General features: G+C 41.4%; 1 pseudogene; it reads left to right on the top strand.

Moving 5' to 3' along the window:
- The first annotated feature begins 6260 nt into the window (after positions 1-6260).
- Positions 6261-17476, top strand: part of LOC139028425 (methionine--tRNA ligase, cytoplasmic-like) — a 26930-nt pseudogene continuing 15714 nt past the window's right edge.

Genomic DNA, 17476 nt, shown 5'->3' with positions numbered 1-17476 from the left:
AGTAAAAAGTACATTATTTTCTTTAGGTATGTAGTGAAGGAAAAGTTGTCAAATATAAATAGTAAAGTACAGATAACCCCAAAGCGACTTTTAAGTAGTACTTTAAAGTGTTTTTACTTAAGTACTTTACTGTCACACCCTGGCCTTTGTTATATATATTTTCTTGATTAGTTTAGTTAGGTCAGGGTGTGACATGGGGGATGTTTGTGTGTTTTGTCTAGTTTAGGGTGTGTGTATTGTTTAGGGGGTTTTGTAGTATGTATGGGGTTGTGTTCAGTGTAGGTGTTTAGAAAAGTCTATGGTTGCCTGATTTGGTTCTCAATCAGAGACAGCTGGTTATTGTTGTCTCTGATTGGGGGCCATATTTAAGGCAGCCATAGGCTTTAGGTGTTTGTGGGTAATTGTCTATGTGTAATGTTTGTGTCAGCACTATTTGTATTTATAGCTTCACGGTCGTCAGTTTTGTTATTTTGTTAGTTTGTGATTAGTGTTCGTTTCGTGTTTTCTCTCTTCAAAGAATAAAAGAAGATGTATTATTCACACGCTGCGCCTTGGTCCAATCTCTCACCGCAAGACGATCGTGACATTTACACGACTGCAGAGCTGGCACACAAGATCACACATCTCTTTCAAAAGAAAAGGAGTCCTGCTCTCGGATCAGCTTCATCCAGTAAAATCTTACCTTAACATTAGAATTATTTCACAATACTGATGATGGATCAGTTCCTAGAGAGATATTACCACCTACGGCTGCAAATATTGATGCTTCATGAGTTACTTAATGACTGATAGTACATCATTGCACATATGTTAGCCTACACYTCATTAAATATATTGAGAGAAATTACAGACCGTAGCCTACAAGGAGCAAAATAGAACTCAATTGATTGAACATGAAATGTCTTTCAGTATGAMTGAAATAGGCCTGTAGCCTTCTGTTTATATTTTTATGCAGTCATCTCTGTCATTTGAATCATATGTTTATACGTCGCTAGTTTGTATCAATTTCAAAGACGTTGGCAACTTTGTTCTGAAGTTATCACCGGTAACAGAGAGACGGATAAACCATGTGATTATATGTTTAGCYGAGATCTTCTGTGTATAGAATTACCCGGGAGGGCAAAAATGCATTACATGACCCACTTAGCTGTCCTACGAGTGGTCTAAGTGCAACGCCAGTAACAATGGTTTTGGGAAAGAGCACAGAGATTAAACGATGCTCCTACGAAGGTRCTAACGYTGAACATAGATTTAAGATMCTTTTGGGAAACCGGGCCCAGGTCAATGGCAAAGCCTTTTCCAAAACTGGCACCAGAATGACACACAGATTAACAAACATAAACTAAATTATCTCAAGACAGGAATGTCCTATCAACATGACATTTTCAGGAGTTATACAATAATATGTTAAAATGAAATATAATTAAAGTACTACACTGAAGAAAAATATAAATGCAACATGTAAAGTGTTTCATGTGCTGAAATGAAAGATCCCAGAAGTTTTCCATACACATAAAAAGCTTATTTCTCTAAAAATGTTTTGCACAAATTTGTTTACGTRCCTGTAAGTGAGCATTTCTCCTTTGCCAAGATATTCCATCCACCTAAAAGGTGTGGCATATCAAGAAGCTGATTAAACAGCATGATCATTACACAGGTGCACCTTGTGCTGGGTACAATAAAAGGTCACTGAAATGTGCAGTTGTGTCACAACACAATGCTACAGATGTCTCGAGTTTTGAGGGAGCATGCAATTGGTGTGCTGACTGGAGGAATGTCCATCAGAGCTGTTGCCAGAGAATTCAATGTAAATGTTTCTACCATAAGCTGCCTACAACTTTGTTTTAGAGAAGTTGGCAGTACATCCAACCGGCCTCCACCGCAGACCACATGTATGGCGTTGTGGGGTGAGCGGTTAGGTGATGTCAACATTGTGAGCAGAACGCCCCATGGTGGCTTTGGGGTTATGGTATAGGCAGGCATAAGCTGCGGACCGCAAACACAACTGCATTTTATCGATGGCAACCTGAATGCACAGAGATCCAGTGATGAGATCCTGAGGCCCATTTTTTAAAAGGTATCTGTGATCAACAGATGCCTATCTGTATTCCCAGTCATGTGAAATCCATTCTCATTCACAGCATTTAGCCTGATAACATTTACCATCATCTTTACCACTGTACTGACCTGTTGTCCTCCAAACCGCTTCTTCAGAGCCTCAATCTGATCTTCCTCTAGTTTCTGGAACAATGGGCTGAGCTGAGGAGGACAGAGACATGAGTGTGAATTGAGGCACCTTTACAGAACAAAATCATACATTGACATTCAGAGATACCAAGTTATCATCAGAAAAACCATACACTGAGTATACTAAACATTAGGAACACCTTCCTAATATTGAGTTGCACTCCGCCCTTTTGCCCTGACTCTACAAGGTGTCAAGCGTTCCACAGGGATCCTGGCCCATGTTGACTCCAATGCTTCCCACAGTTGTGTCAAGTTGGCTGGATGTCCTTTGGGTGGTGGATCATTCTTGATACACACGAAAAACTGTTGAGCGTGAAAAACCCAGCTGCGTTGCAGTTCTTGACTCAAACGGTCCGCCTGGCATCTACTACCGTACCCTGTTCAAAGGCAGTTAAATGTTTTGTCTTGCCCATTCACGCTCTGAATGGCACACATACACAATCCATGTCTCATTTGTCTCGAAGGCTTAAAAATCCTTCTTTAAGCTGTCTCCTCCCCTTCATCGACACCGATTGAAGCATATTTAACAAGTGACATCAATAAGAAGGAAAGAGAAAGAGCAGGTGTCCATTAAGTTTTGTACACTCAGTGTATATGTGGAGTACAGAGATGGGGTAATCATTAAAAAATCATCTTAACTACTATTTTTACAGACAGTGATTCCATGCAACTTATTATGTGACTTGTTAAGCAAATGTTCWCTCGTGAACGTATTTAGGCTTGCCATAACAAAGGGGTTGAATACTTATTGACTCAAMACATTTCAGCTTTACATTTTTTATTAATTTGTAAAAATTTCTGAAAACAAAATTCCACTTTGACYTTGTGGGGTATTGTMGTAGGTCAGTGGCACAGAATCTCAATTTAATCCAMTTTAAATTCAGGCTGTAATACAACAACATTTGGAAAAGTCAAGGGGTGTGAATACTTTCTYAAGGCKCAATGAGCAATATGTRTGGAACATCAAATCGCAAAAWAATGCTTTTAMTTCATTGATGGAAATACCAGTCGATGTAAATGCATTTGACCATCATACTTATCCGGCTATAGGTTATTTTGCATAAATGGGTGGAATTAAATTGGCATGTGCGTATTATCGTTAGTCGTCATGTATCTTAGGTTGTGTCTACACTTGACACTTACATGTGACTTCTGCTATCAGAATACAAAAGAGCGCATTGAAAAGACGGGTCTAGGTGCACAAAAGTCACTTTGTGGGCTGATTGTGTTCAGATCTGGCATTGTGTGCGGATTTCTCCMCAGTCTGGAAGCAATCAGGCTACCGAAAGCGCATGGAGTTGGCGACGTCATCAGCACTCTTCCTACAAGTCTCCAGAAAACGTGTGTTTTGGGACCAAGAGGCACCTTTTCATTATAACGTTGGAGGAAATACGTTCTTAGTGTGTGAGGAACGTGTTTGCTGGCCTCTTAAATGCTAGCCAGTGGAGGATGTGGTTGTGGGCATGGACAATGGCACAGTTTTAGAGGCCCTCTTCTTGGCCGCGGAGACAATTTTGCGGTTTTAAAGCTAATTTCCTGCATGTCTACACATTTTGCCATGGGGCAGAGAGAAATGTTTCAGTTTTAAAGCCAATTTCCTTCRATTATACACATTTTGCGATAGCATAAGAACAAGGCATAAGGCATAAGCCATCTGAGTGACTCAAACATAACAAAATCYTTGGGAGAGGCCCWATGACATTTGGGGAATTTTAGATTCTCCCTGACTGTCTAGTRTTTATTTTGGTAATTATTAGTTCTCAAAGATATTGTAAAAAATATATTMCTCCATTATCTTTTCTTCATACATTATCTTGTTGTAGTCGTTTAAGTTTACGAAAAATAAATGTRATATTATTTTTGCAGTGGCGGCCGCGATTTAGTGGCTGCCACGATTTAGCAGCGGTGGTGCACCACTGCTAAATGCATATAGGGGAAACACTGAAGTTTTATTATGTTACTACTCTTTGCTTAGAAGGCTATATATTGCTGCGTGTGGAGAGCATGGAAGAGCGGTTATTCTTTGAAAAAGTGATATTTTTAAATAGAGCTCATAGCTTCATTTTTGGGGGGTTATTTGGCAAATATACTTTAGGCAGTGGTGGAAAAAGTACCCAATTGCCATACTTGAGTAAAAATACTTTAATAGAAAATGACTCGAGTGACAGTGAGTCACCCAGTAAAATACTACTTGAGTAAAATTATTTGGTTTTAAATATACTTAAGTATTAAAAGTAAATGTAATTGCTAAAATATTATTAAGTATCAAAAGTAAAAGTATAAATCCTTTKAAATTCCTTATATTAAGCAAACCAGACGGCACAGTTCTGAGAAATGAAGGCTATTCCATGTGAGAAATTGCCAAGAAACTGAAGATCTCATACAACGCTGTGTACTACTCCCTTCACAGCACAGCGCAAACTGGCTCTAACCAGAATAGAAAGAGGAGTGGGATGTCCTGGTGCACAACTGAGCAAGAGGACAAGTACATTAGAGTGTCTAGTTTGAGAAACAGACACCTCACAAGTCCTCAACTGGCAGCTTCATTAAATTGTACCCGCAAAACACCAGTCTCAARGTCAACAGTGAAGAGGCGACTCCGGGATGCTGGCCTTCTAGGCAGAGTTCCTCTGTCCAGTGTCTGTGTTCTTTTGCCAATCTTAATCTTTTATTTTTATTGGCCAGTCTGAGATATGTCTTACAACTCTGCCTAGAAGGCCAGCATCCTGGAGTCGCCTCTTCACTGTTGACGTTGAGACTGGTGTTTTGCYGTACTATTTAATGAAGCTGCCAGTTGAGGACTTGTGAGGCYTTTGTTTCTCAACACAACGTGCCATTGGAACACAGGAGGGATGGTTGCTGATAATGGGCCTCTGTACGCCTATGTAGATGTTCCGTTAAAAATCAGCCGTTTCCAGCTACAATAGTCATTTACAACATTAACAATGTCTACACTGTATTTCTGATCAATTTGATGTTATTTTAATGGATTTAAAAAATTGCTTTTCTTTCAAAAACAAGAACATTTCTAAGTGACCCCAAACTTTTGAACGGTTGTGTATATATTTTTTATTAATCTATTTTTACAGTACCAGTCAAAAGTTTGGACACACCTCCTCATTGCAGGGGTTTTCTTTATTTTTACTATTTTCTACACATAGGGAAGACATCAAAACTGTTAAATAACACATGGAATCATGTAGTAACCAAAAAAGTGTTAAACAAATCAAAATATATTTATATATTTGAGATTCTTCAAAGTAGCCACCCTTTGCCTTGATGACAGCTTTGCACACTCTTGGCATTCTCTCAACCAGCTTCACCTGGAATGCTTTTCCAACATATGAGTTCTCACATATGCAGAGCACTTGTTGGCTGCTTTTACTTTACTCTGCGGTCCAACTCATCCCAAACTATCTCAATTGGGTTGAGGTCGGGTGATTGGAGGTCGGGTGATTGGAGGCCAGGTCATCTGATGCAGCACTCCATCACTCTACTTATTGGTCAAATAGCCTTTACACAGCCTGGAGGTGTGTTTTGGGTCATTGTCCTGTTGAAAAACAAGTGATAGTCCCACGAAGCGCAAACCAGATGGGATGGCGTATTGCTGCAGAATGCTGTGGTAGCCATGCTGGTTAAGTGTGCCTTGAATTCTAAATAAATCACTGTCAGTGTCAACAGAAAAACACCCCCACACCATCACAAATCCTCCATGCTTCARGGTGGGAACCACACATGCAGAGATCTTCCGTTCACCTACTCTGCATCTCACAAAGATTTGGGCTCATCAGACCAAAGGACAGATTTCCACCGGTCTAATGTACATTGCTCGTGTTTCTTGGCCTAAGCAAGTCTCTCTTCTTCTTATTGGTGTCTTTTAGTAGTGGTGCTTTGCAGCAATTCAACCATGAAGACCTGATTGACGCAGTCTCCTCTGAACAGTTGATGTTGAGATGTGTCTGTTACTTGAAATCTGTGAAGCATTTATTTGGGCTGCATTTTCTGTAACTCAAATGAATGTATCCTCTGCAGCAGAGGTAACTCTGGGTCTTCCTTTCCTGTGGCGGTCCTCATGAGAGCCAGTTTCATCATAGTGCTTGATGGTTTTTACGACTGCACTTGCAGAAACTTTGAAAGTTCTTGACATTTTCCGCATTAACTGACCTTTATGTCTTGACGTAATGATGGACTCTTGTTTCTCTTTGCTTATTTAAGCATTGACCACCCATAAATAAACTGTATATTGGATGTCTGATGTCAGCTTAAACATGTATATTGAACATATAAATCATAACTTTTATCATGTTGCAAGATAGCAACATCTGTGTCTATCACTGGTTCTTTATTTTATTTGAATTAAATACAATTATATTGTGAAATATTAATTTATTATTATTATTATTGTCTCTCCAGCCTGCACTGGTGCAAGCCCTCCACATGGTGGTGCTGCAGGGGAAAGGAACCAAAGCTACCAGTGTTCTACAGGGACCTCTTAGCTACCTGGACCAGATCAAGAGGTCCACACCATTTCTCACTGCTGTATGTACACTCAACACACACCTTCACATCTTTGTGAAAAATATATGTATAATTCTCTAAGGGCTCGTTTTCCTGACAGAGTTTAAGCCTAGTATTAGACTGAAAAGCATGCTTAATGGAGAATCTCCTTTGAAATAGCTTTTTAATCCAGGACTAGGCTTAACTGGGAAACCGGCCCTACATTTTGAGACAGTGTATGTTCAACTTCTGTGTTTTTTTGTAGGAGATAGTTACAGTGGCAGACGCCCAGATGTTCTCTGGGCGGCCCTCTACCCAATCCTCTCGGACAGCAGTCTGGTGTCAGGTGAGTGTTAAGTGTTTAAAAGTCAACAATGGATCTACAGTAGTTTAGTTTAAGTGTAATAAATGAAGAGTTATATTATAACACAGGTGAGCAGACGAAGGTGCAGCACTGGTTTGCGTGTGGGCGTGCAGGCAGCCTGCGAGTCAGCAGCCCAGACGGGGAAGGGACTGATGGCTGAGGCTTTGYAGACGTACATGCAGAGACAGCCAGCTCCTCACCACGGCCAGTGTCAGGGTAGAGGCACACAGCCATGCAATGGCCCTGAGGTAAGAGAAGACATCTTACCTCAMGGCCATTTTACCTCAGGGCCACTCATACTCTGACAACCATAAAGTGTCTCAGAGTATGAGTGCTGATCAAGGATCAGGTACCCCCTGTCCATAATCATATTCATTATGCTCTCAAAGGCAATTAACTGATCCTAGATCAGTATTCAGATGCTTAATATAGGCCTGATTTTATTTGATTTATTTACAAATCATTGAGGACAAAACAAAGCCTTTTTCCCATTGTGGTCCTCTTTGGTCGGTTATACAGAGAAAAGGGGGAGAGGAGGTGAGAGTTGCCAAATCCACCTCTAGCCCTACTCTTCAGACCAGTAGGACTGATTCTGATGGTTTGGAAAATACTCTTCATAATTTGTTATAATGCTTTTATGATAGTTCAGTTAGTAGGATTAGGCGTTTGGTCATTTGGTTCACAACGGCAAGGAGGGATTTCTTTTCTTGTCTTGCATGCCTCATTTCTGTCTTAGAATGCTTTCAAATAGTTTTCATTCAAATCCATATGCTTTGGTTTCAATACTTWAAAAAAAATTGGTAGGTCCAGGTAGTCACAAAAATAGATGGGTGTTAGTTAAATTGTGATTTTAATGAATGGAGTGAATTTGGAGCAGCAGTTTTTTTTTCTGTGAGCGCAGAGCATTTTTAGCGGAGTGGTAGGAAATCACATGAAGTGGTGCGCATTCATGAGCGATGAGCGATGAGCGGGCTTTCCAACCGCTCAACTCATCTGCTTTGGTCCAGACATGTTCACACCTGTCATTCCTCTGTCTGCCGCTAGATGGAATTGTATTATAACATGTCATTCCTGTATTTGACCGCCAGGTAGAGCTGTATAACCGTTACACGGTGTTGTGTCCCCCTGCTCTGGTCATCCACCTGGTACCTACAGGTAACACACACATAGACCAGAGGCAGTCCAGTACATTTATGAAGCACAATTCTTATTTTATTATTCTAGCTATGTGATTGTTGCTAAATTCTCGATTTTCYAAGACTTGCAARGCTAGTTATGTGGTTCTTACACCTSCTTTAGTTGAATGCACTTGAATTGTTAATTGCTCTGGARAAGAMRGTATAAACAGCTGCTCAAGGAGTTTAATTGATATCAATCTGTCTGAATTTAGCTCAGAGTACCTGAACTYCGAGGACACAAGCTCTCTAAGATTCGTGGTGTGTTTGGTGACACGGCCAAGGACACAGGCATCCCATCTGACGCGTGGCGTTTCTACGTGCTCTTCCTCCGACCTCGAGGGACAGGACTCTSCCTTCTCCTGGGCCGACATGGCCACGAAGATCAGTTCTGAACTGCTCAATAACCTGGGCAKCATCKTCAACAGGTTAGTAGAACCAGACCTTCATATAACACATAGGTAGGGAGAGCGTTAGAGCTAGGGAGAGCGCTAAGGCTTCGACAAGACTTTATCAACAGGTAGGGAGAGTGCTATACTATACTAGGGCTCAGACATGGCCATCCAGAACAACTCTGAACTGCTCACCGACCTGGGCAACTTCATCAACAGGTTAGGGAGAAAGCTCAAACTCAGATACTGAAGGGTCAGGAGTTTTCCCAGGTCAGGAGAACGCAGAGTACCAAGAACGGAATATCGAAACCTGGAAATTACTCATCTATTATTCAAGTAGTTCAAGTAGCTAGCTAGTAGCMGATTCATTTATATTAAGTCATTAATAAAATAAAGTAGTGGAATGAATCATTTAGGCCTATCTAAGTGCTGAAGTCAACACATTGGGAATGGTAAGGAGGTGATGAACTCTAATTCGCTTTCTTTCTTTCTCCCTCTCACTCCCCTCCCTCGTCCCTCTCTCAGAGCTGGTGTTTGTCAGTAAGTTCTTCGAGAACTGTGTCCCTGCTATGGGGCTTCAGCAGGAAGATAAGAGAGTGTTGTCCCAGGTGGGATGGGAGCTGAAGCAGGACATCAACCTCATGGACAATGTCAAGTAAAGAACAGGCTACACACACACACACACACACACACACACACACACACACACTGTAAACAGGCTACACACAACCAAGTTACACACCAACAGACTATCAACGTGTTGTTATGCATTTATAAGCTAAGTAGTATTTCTCCTTAAAAGTTGAGATGATAGCATCACCGATCCATATAGACTGTGAAATGGATGATGCTATCCCGTCTCTTTTCTTTTCAGGAAGAAAAACTATTTAGCACACACCAGTGTTTCCTCTGGGAAAATGTGTTAGCTGTGGGGGAAAAGTTAGTGGGGGTTTAAGGGTTGGTCCCACCTTTTTTGGGGGGTTCCGGGGTCCTCACCCCCATAACAAAATATGTATAAGTACTGAAAATAAGGAAAAAAACTCAAATAAACCATTGAGTGCTGCAGCTATCTTAAGAAACATAACAGAGACCTTCGTTCTGAAATAAAAAAAGTTTATCTTGACAAAATTAACAGAGGAACATTTGACTGAACATGAATTAGAGCCCACTCATTCATGTTAATCACAAAAGTAGGGTGTTGGAAATCTCTTTCCAGGTTCGGACAAAAACCTTGTTTTGACATTACAGCCTTTGTCAGAGAACTTTATTCTTCTGGGCTGGAAAAAGATTTCCAACACCCTGCTGTAATTGAGCTCCTTGATGGGGGGGGCAGTTGATGGAGAGCCGCATGGAGGCGGCTAGATGCTCTCCCTGCAGTCTGCTCCTCAAGTCTGTTTTGACCTGCAATAACAGAGATAATATTAAGAGAAGGGAGAGGGACAAAGAGGATCTACTTTCACATTTAAACGTTCTTACTCGTTTCACTGCAGAGAAGTCCCTCTCACAATTAACGTAAGACACTGGTAAAGTCAGTGCGATTGCCAGCTGGCTAAGGCAGGGGTAGAGCTGCCCCCACTCATCAAACTGCGAGGTCAGCTTTGTCATTGTCGTCCACTGGTCCAACCCCTGAAATACATGAAAAACAAAAAGATGTACAACATTAAAGAAGAGCCAACAGAGTGGTAGTTCAACAGGAAAAAGGGTTGGGAAACACTGGCCTAAAATGTCCTCTTCAAAAGATTGTCACACTCATGCCATACCTTGAATGATCCCATTTAGCTATTGAAAAATAAAGTTTACATGAGCTCTCGGGCCTAGGCTGCCACTAGGCGCCATGGCAGCAATAGAAACTGTAAATGTATGATAGAAGACCATTTTCAGAGTTGTGTTATATATCTGTCCGTAAGATCTGCTCCACTCCTCTAGCAGCACTTGGATAAGCCCATAGGCCTAATGCCGATATTGGATAAGCCCATAGGCCTAATGCCGATAGGCTACAGGTATAATTCCTCACACAACATTCAAAAAAACAAACATGATTTTCTAGAAATTGTATCCAAAGTAGGGTCCTTTGGAGGAAGGGTTGTTGACATACAGTATATTTGACATTTGTATCTTAAAGCATAATTGAGAAATAATTCATTGATGTTGGAACATTTTGGACCTTTAAGCCTCCATAATGTTTCATGTGTATGAAGCTTTACCACTTTCTCTGTAATATGAGTAGCATTTTGTAGTGTGTCCAATCAAAAATGCATCTTTTGACCAATGGGTAAAATAACCTCATGATCACAACTCAGGATATGACCCAGATGCAGACACAGGAGGCGTATAGTACAGTTCTCTGATGATTTATTGTAAACACAGGGCAGGCAAAGGAAAGGTTGAGCACAGACAGGGGTTCGTGATCAGGTCAGAGTCAGGCAGGTACTGGACTGCAGGCAGGCTCGGAATCAGGGCAGGCAGAGGTTTGTAATTAGGTCAGAATCAGGCAGGTACAGGACGGCAGGCAGGCTCGGGGTCAGGGCAGGCAGAATAGTCAGAKCCGGGAAAACTAGGAAACCGAACTTGAGAAAAAGGAAGACGGGAAAGCACGCTGGTAAGACCTGAAAAGACGAACTGGCAACAGACAAACAAASAACACAGGTATAAATGCCCCGGGGATAATGGGGAAGATGGGCGACACCTGGAGGGGGGTGGAGACAAGCACAAAGACCTGGTTGACCGGGGTGCCGGCGGTGGAACTCAGAGATGAGGGCTGGGTCCAGGAGACAAAGGGCTGTGAGACAGGTTTAATTCTGGACACATGAAAAGTGGGATGTATACAGAGGGAACGGGGCAACAGAAGACGCACAGCAGAGGGGCTAAGGACTTTAGAGATGGGGAAAGGACCCATAAAACGGAGGGAAAGTTTGCAGGACTCCACCCGGAGGGTCAGATCCCAGGTGGACAGCCATACCCTCTGACCAAGACGGGAGCAGGGGTCCAGTGGTGATCCGCCTGTCGTCGGTACCTAGAGGTGGTCTTGAGAAGAGCGGCCCGGGCTCTCTTCCAAGTACGTGACCACGACGGACGAACATCTGGGCAGAAGGTGTGCTGACCTCTGCCTCTTGCTCCAGGAAGAGCGGGGCTGATAACCTAGGGAACACCCAAAAGGCGAGAGGCCCGTAGCAGAACAGGGAAGGGTGTTGTGAGCATATTCCACCCACACGAGTTGCTGGATGGTGGTGGGATTAGTGGAGACGAGGCAGCAAAGAGTCGTCTCCAGGGCCTGATTGGCTCGCTCCGACTGGCGTTGGACTGGGGATGAAAACCAGAGGACAGGCTGGCCTGACGACCCAATAAGGGTGCAGAGATGCCTTCCAGAACCGGGACGAGAACTGGTGACCACGATCGGTGACCATGTCGACTGGCAGTCCATGGATCCGGAAGACTCTGAGTATGATAAACTGAAGAGAGAGATGGGTGGGCCAAGTGTACTATTCATCTTTCACCTCTCGGGCAAGAGGGTGGCCATACTCATTAATAAGCATTGCCCTTTCAGATACAATCTCAGATTCAATCAAAGGGGTAGGTTTGTGATCATTCAAGGTTCATTAACAATGATTCCATTACCATTGTGAATGTGTATGGCCTAACCATGATGATCCTACATTTTACCAAGACATCTTTATTAGTTAACATGCCATCATCAGAGATAATAATGGCAGGGGATTTTAACTTGGTACTGGACCCTTCCAGTGATCGATCTTCTTCTAATAGTATCAACCTCACACAGGCAGCTAAAATGTTAAAAGCAGAAAGGAAACATTTTGGACTTGTAGACTTATGGAGATTTCACAACCAAAAGGTTAAAGAATACTCATTTTACTCCCCTGTCCATGACAGTTACTCTAGAATTGACTTATTTCTTATTCCTGCAGGCAAGGGAAGTTTAACTACTGGGTGTAAGTACTTACCAAGATGTATATCAGATCATTCTGCCCTGCTGGCTTCAGTACCAGTCAGTCGAGCACAGCCACCCTCAGGAAGATAGAGGATTGGCACATACTTACTAAATAATCCCACATTTGTAACATTTCTGAACACTCATAGACATATTTTTTACCACCAATAACGACTCTGCCTCCCCCCTAATTTTATGGGAAGCTCTCCTTGCATATATGAGGGGGCAAATCATATCCTTTAGTTCAGGTGCTCGTAAGATGTATAAGGCTCAAGTAGATTCGTTGGAGAATGAAATTGGAGATCTGGAAAATGAACATAGTGTAACATTTTACGACTCAACTCTACAAAAATTTGACTCAAAGCGATTGGAATATAACACGCTGACGACCCATAAAGCGGAAAATGCTCTTAGGAGAACAAAACAAAACTACTATGAACATGGAGATAAAGCAGGAAAGTTGCTTGCTTGGCAGATAAGACGAGAGGATGCTAGCAGAGTTATTAGCTCTATTAAGCTGCCCAATTACACAGTTGTTCACAGTCCTGAGGAAATTAATCTAGTCTTCAGGGAGTTTTATGAAACATTGTACAAGTCTGAAGGGGATGCCCCTGCCACAATGCATGAGTTTTTGAACAAACTCAATTTACAGACTTTAACTGATGAGGATAGAGAGCACTTGGTGAAAGAGATTACCTCAGAGGAAATTAGGGAATCCGTTTTCAACACTGCTGGTGGAAAATCACCAGGGTTAGACGGATTCCCTATTGAACTCTATCGATCCTTTTTACCCAAACTAATTGAGCCTCTTTGCAGTATGTTTAATTATGCCATAGAGACATAAAAGCTCACACTTGAACAGGCACTGATCACAGTTTNTGCCCATCATCAGAGATAATAATGGCAGGGGATTTTAACTTGGTACTGGACCCTTCCAGTGATCGATCTTCTTCTAATAGTATCAACCTCACACAGGCAGCTAAAATGTTAAAAGCAGAAAGGAAACATTTTGGACTTGTAGACTTATGGAGATTTCACAACCAAAAGGTTAAAGAATACTCATTTTACTCCCCTGTCCATGACAGTTACTCTAGAATTGACTTATTTCTTATTCCTGCAGGCAAGGGAAGTTTAACTACTGGGTGTAAGTACTTACCAAGATGTATATCAGATCATTCTGCCCTGCTGGCTTCAGTACCAGTCAGTCGAGCACAGCCACCCTCAGGAAGATGGAGGATTGGCACATACTTACTAAATAATCCCACATTTGTAACATTTCTGAACACTCATAGACATATTTTTTACCACCAATAACAACTCTGCCTCCCCCCTAATTTTATGGGAAGCTCTCCTTGCATATCTGAGGGGGCAAATCATATCCTTTAGTTCAGGTGCTCGTAAGATGTATAAGGCTCAAGTAGATTCGTTGGAGAATGAAATTGGAGATCTGGAAAATGAACATAGTGTAACATTTTACGACTCAACTCTACAAAAATTAGACTCAAAGCGATTGGAATTTAACACGCTGACGACCCATAAAGCGGAAAATGCTCTTAGGAGAACAAAACAAAACTACTACGAACATGGAGATAAAGCAGGAAAGTTGCTTGCTTGGCAGATAAGACGAGAGGACGCTAGCAGAGTTATTAGCTCTATTAAGCTGCCCAATAACACAGTTGTTCACAGTCCTGAGGAAATTAATCTAGTCTTCAGGGAGTTTTATGAAACATTGTACAAGTCTGAAGGGGATGACCCTGCCACAATGCATGAGTTTTTGAACAAACTCAATTTACAAACTTTAACTGATGAGGATAGAGAGCACTTGGTGAAAGAGATTACATCAGAGGAAATTAGGGAATCCATTTTCAACACTGCTGGTGGAAAATCACCAGGGTTAGACGGATTCCCTATTGAACTCTATCGATCCTTTTTACCCAAACTAATTGAGCCTCTTTGCAGTATGTTTAATTATGCCATAGAGACATAAAAGCTCCCAGACACACTTGAACAGGCACTGATCACAGTTTTGTTAAAACCTGGGAAAGATCCTCTGCTTTGTGGGTCGTATAGAGCAATATCTCTATTGAACACTTAATATAAGATTCTTGCGAAACTCATAGCTCTTAGACTGGATAAGGTTCTTCCGGACTTGGTTGATATGGACCAAACAGGCTTTGTAAGAAACCGCTCATCTCCTGATAATATCAGAAGATTATTTAATATTATGCATTATGTAGAGAATGACCAAGAACCTGTAGTGGCGGCTTCATTAGAAGCGGAAAAAGCTTTTTACCGCATAGAATGGAACTACCTGTTAGAAGTTTTACAGAGGATGAATATTGGAACTAAGTATGTTGGTCTGATTAGATGACTGTACAAATGTCCGGTAGCTCAGATCCTGACTAATGGAAACATTTCCTCACAGTTCTCCCTATCACGTGGCACAAGACAGGGTTGTCCCGCTAGTCCMCTCCTTTTTTCTTTGGCTATAGAGCCACTGGCAGAAGCTTTTAGATCTCATCCATCCATCCATGGTGTTCGTATAGGTGGGCGTGAACATCTGGTCTCGCTATATGCCGATGACATTTTGCTTTACCTCACTAAACCTGAAATTTCACTCCAAACATTAGTTGACATCCTGAAAGAATATGGAACGTTTTCAGGATATAAAATAAACCWATCGAAGAGTATAATTATGCCTTTTAACAGGGCAGCTATGCAGAACCCAATCTTYGACCAGCCGTTTTCTTGGAAACCACCGAAAATGACATATCTAGGATTGCAAATTCCTTCTGAAATTATTWAGACACGTCAACAGAACTATACTCCACTTCTCKAAAAGGTTGGGGAAGAATTGGATAGATGGAGGGATTTACCAATTTCTCTTATTGGGCGGGTCAATTGTGTAAAGATGAATATATTACCACAATTCTTGTACCTTTTTCAAACCTCCCTTTTCCTATCCCAAAGATTTTTTTAAACAACTTAATAGAAGGTTTCTTTATTTCTGTGAAAGGGAACCCCCCAGAGTGAAACTCACAAACTTATAGCAAACCATACTTCAGAAGGAGGACTACTCTATCTACTTCCATTGTATTACTGGGCATCTCAGTTAAAGGCTGTTGGGGTTGGAAAAATACCAAAACAAGTTCACCATCTTGGAGACAGATAGAGGAGTGTTCGACCCCTGCTACCATTGGCATCTATATCTTATATTAGCCACGTAAAGCTTTGCTAGGTCTCATTAACAACCCTTTCATTAAAAACACATTAAAAAATTGGATGAAGTCTGTAAACAACAGAAGGCTTAAGGATCTTATATATGAACAAACACCTTTCTATAATAACCCCATCTTACCCAAGCCCTGAGAGATGTTTACATTTCTTGGTTCAACAAGGAATTAAAACATTGGTAACCTCATAGAGAAGGTGAACTATTATCCTTTCAACAACTGGCATCTCATTTTCAGTTACCTCAAACTCATTTCTTTAAGTACCTACAGGTTAGGCCAGGTTATTGCCACTCAGCAGGGAGGTAGGACTCAGCCCATGAGTACACCTATAACTGATCAACTGTGGCTGGAAAGGAAAGGGGAAAAAGGTTTCATTTCTTACATGTACTCTAGGCTTCAAGCTCTGTTGGGGAACGATGAACCTCTGAAAGCTTGCATGAAGTGGCATGATGACCTTGTTCTCGTTGTTGAGGATGAGAAATGGYGAAAGCWCTTTTTAGATGCTCAGCYTCTTTCATTTAACACAAGGCACAAGTTGATGCAATTCAATTATTTTACATAGGYTCTYTTTTACACCAGAGAGACTGTATAAAATCTATTAAAAATGTCGCCCAAGGTGTAAAACGGGAGTGGGCACACTTATGCATATGTTTTTGTCCTGCCCTGAACTAAGCAATTATTGGTAAGACATTATTCAGATCTTATCACAGGTCARTAATATAACGGTACCACTAGATCCTCCCCTTATTCTTCTTGGASATGATTCTGTTCTACCAGTTAATATTTGTAGCAAAACKAGATTCATTAAATTGTCAGTCATTGCAGCCAATAAATGCACAGCTATTATATGGYAYAGTSYCKCTCCGCCAAGCAAGCAGATGTGGCTAAWAGAACTTCCTATATTCCATCTGAAAAAATAACATACAATTTACGTAATTGTCACTCCCTGACCTTAGTWATCTTWGTTTTCTTTATTATTTTGGTTAGGTCAGGGTGTGACAAGGGTGGTATGTGTGTTTTTGTCTGGTCTAGGGTTTTTGTATGTCTAGGTTGTGTGTGTAGTCTAGGCATACGTAGGTCTATGGTGGCCTGGATTGGTTCCCAATCAGAGGCAGCTGTTTATCGTTGTCTCTGATTGGGGATCCTATTTAGGTTGCCATTTTCCAGTTTGGTTTGTGGGTGATTGTTTATGTGATGTTGCATGTCTGCACTCGTTATATGTGGCGTCACGTTCGTTTTATTATTTTTGTATTAGTTTGTTTATTGTTCTTCGTTATCATTAAAGAAGATGTATTCACATCACGCTGCGCTTTGGTCTCCTTCGTATGACGGACGTGACAGTAATAAACCTTTTGAATTTACTGATGTCTGGGGGGACTTTCAGRAGTTTCTAGAGARYTCACCTTAGCTGCCTCATTACTYCTTTCTTCATGAATGTAWTATTATTATTTGTTTTTGTGTTGAATAATTTATTTTCTAGCATGGAATGTGAAGGTCATTCTGTTTCTTTTTTTGTTGTTAATCAGTGAAGKTAATACCGGTAGAGGGGAGGGAGGGGGGTATTCCTGTGTACAGAAAAACAAAAAATTCTGATACATCACATGCCTTATATTTTCCTACAT

The sequence above is a fragment of the Salvelinus sp. IW2-2015 genome, linkage group LG11, assembly GCF_002910315.2.
Source record: "Salvelinus sp. IW2-2015 linkage group LG11, ASM291031v2, whole genome shotgun sequence".
Taxonomy (NCBI): domain Eukaryota; kingdom Metazoa; phylum Chordata; class Actinopteri; order Salmoniformes; family Salmonidae; genus Salvelinus; species Salvelinus sp. IW2-2015.
The sequence above is the reverse complement of the archived record's forward strand: the minus strand, read 5'-3'. Positions and strand labels throughout refer to the sequence as shown.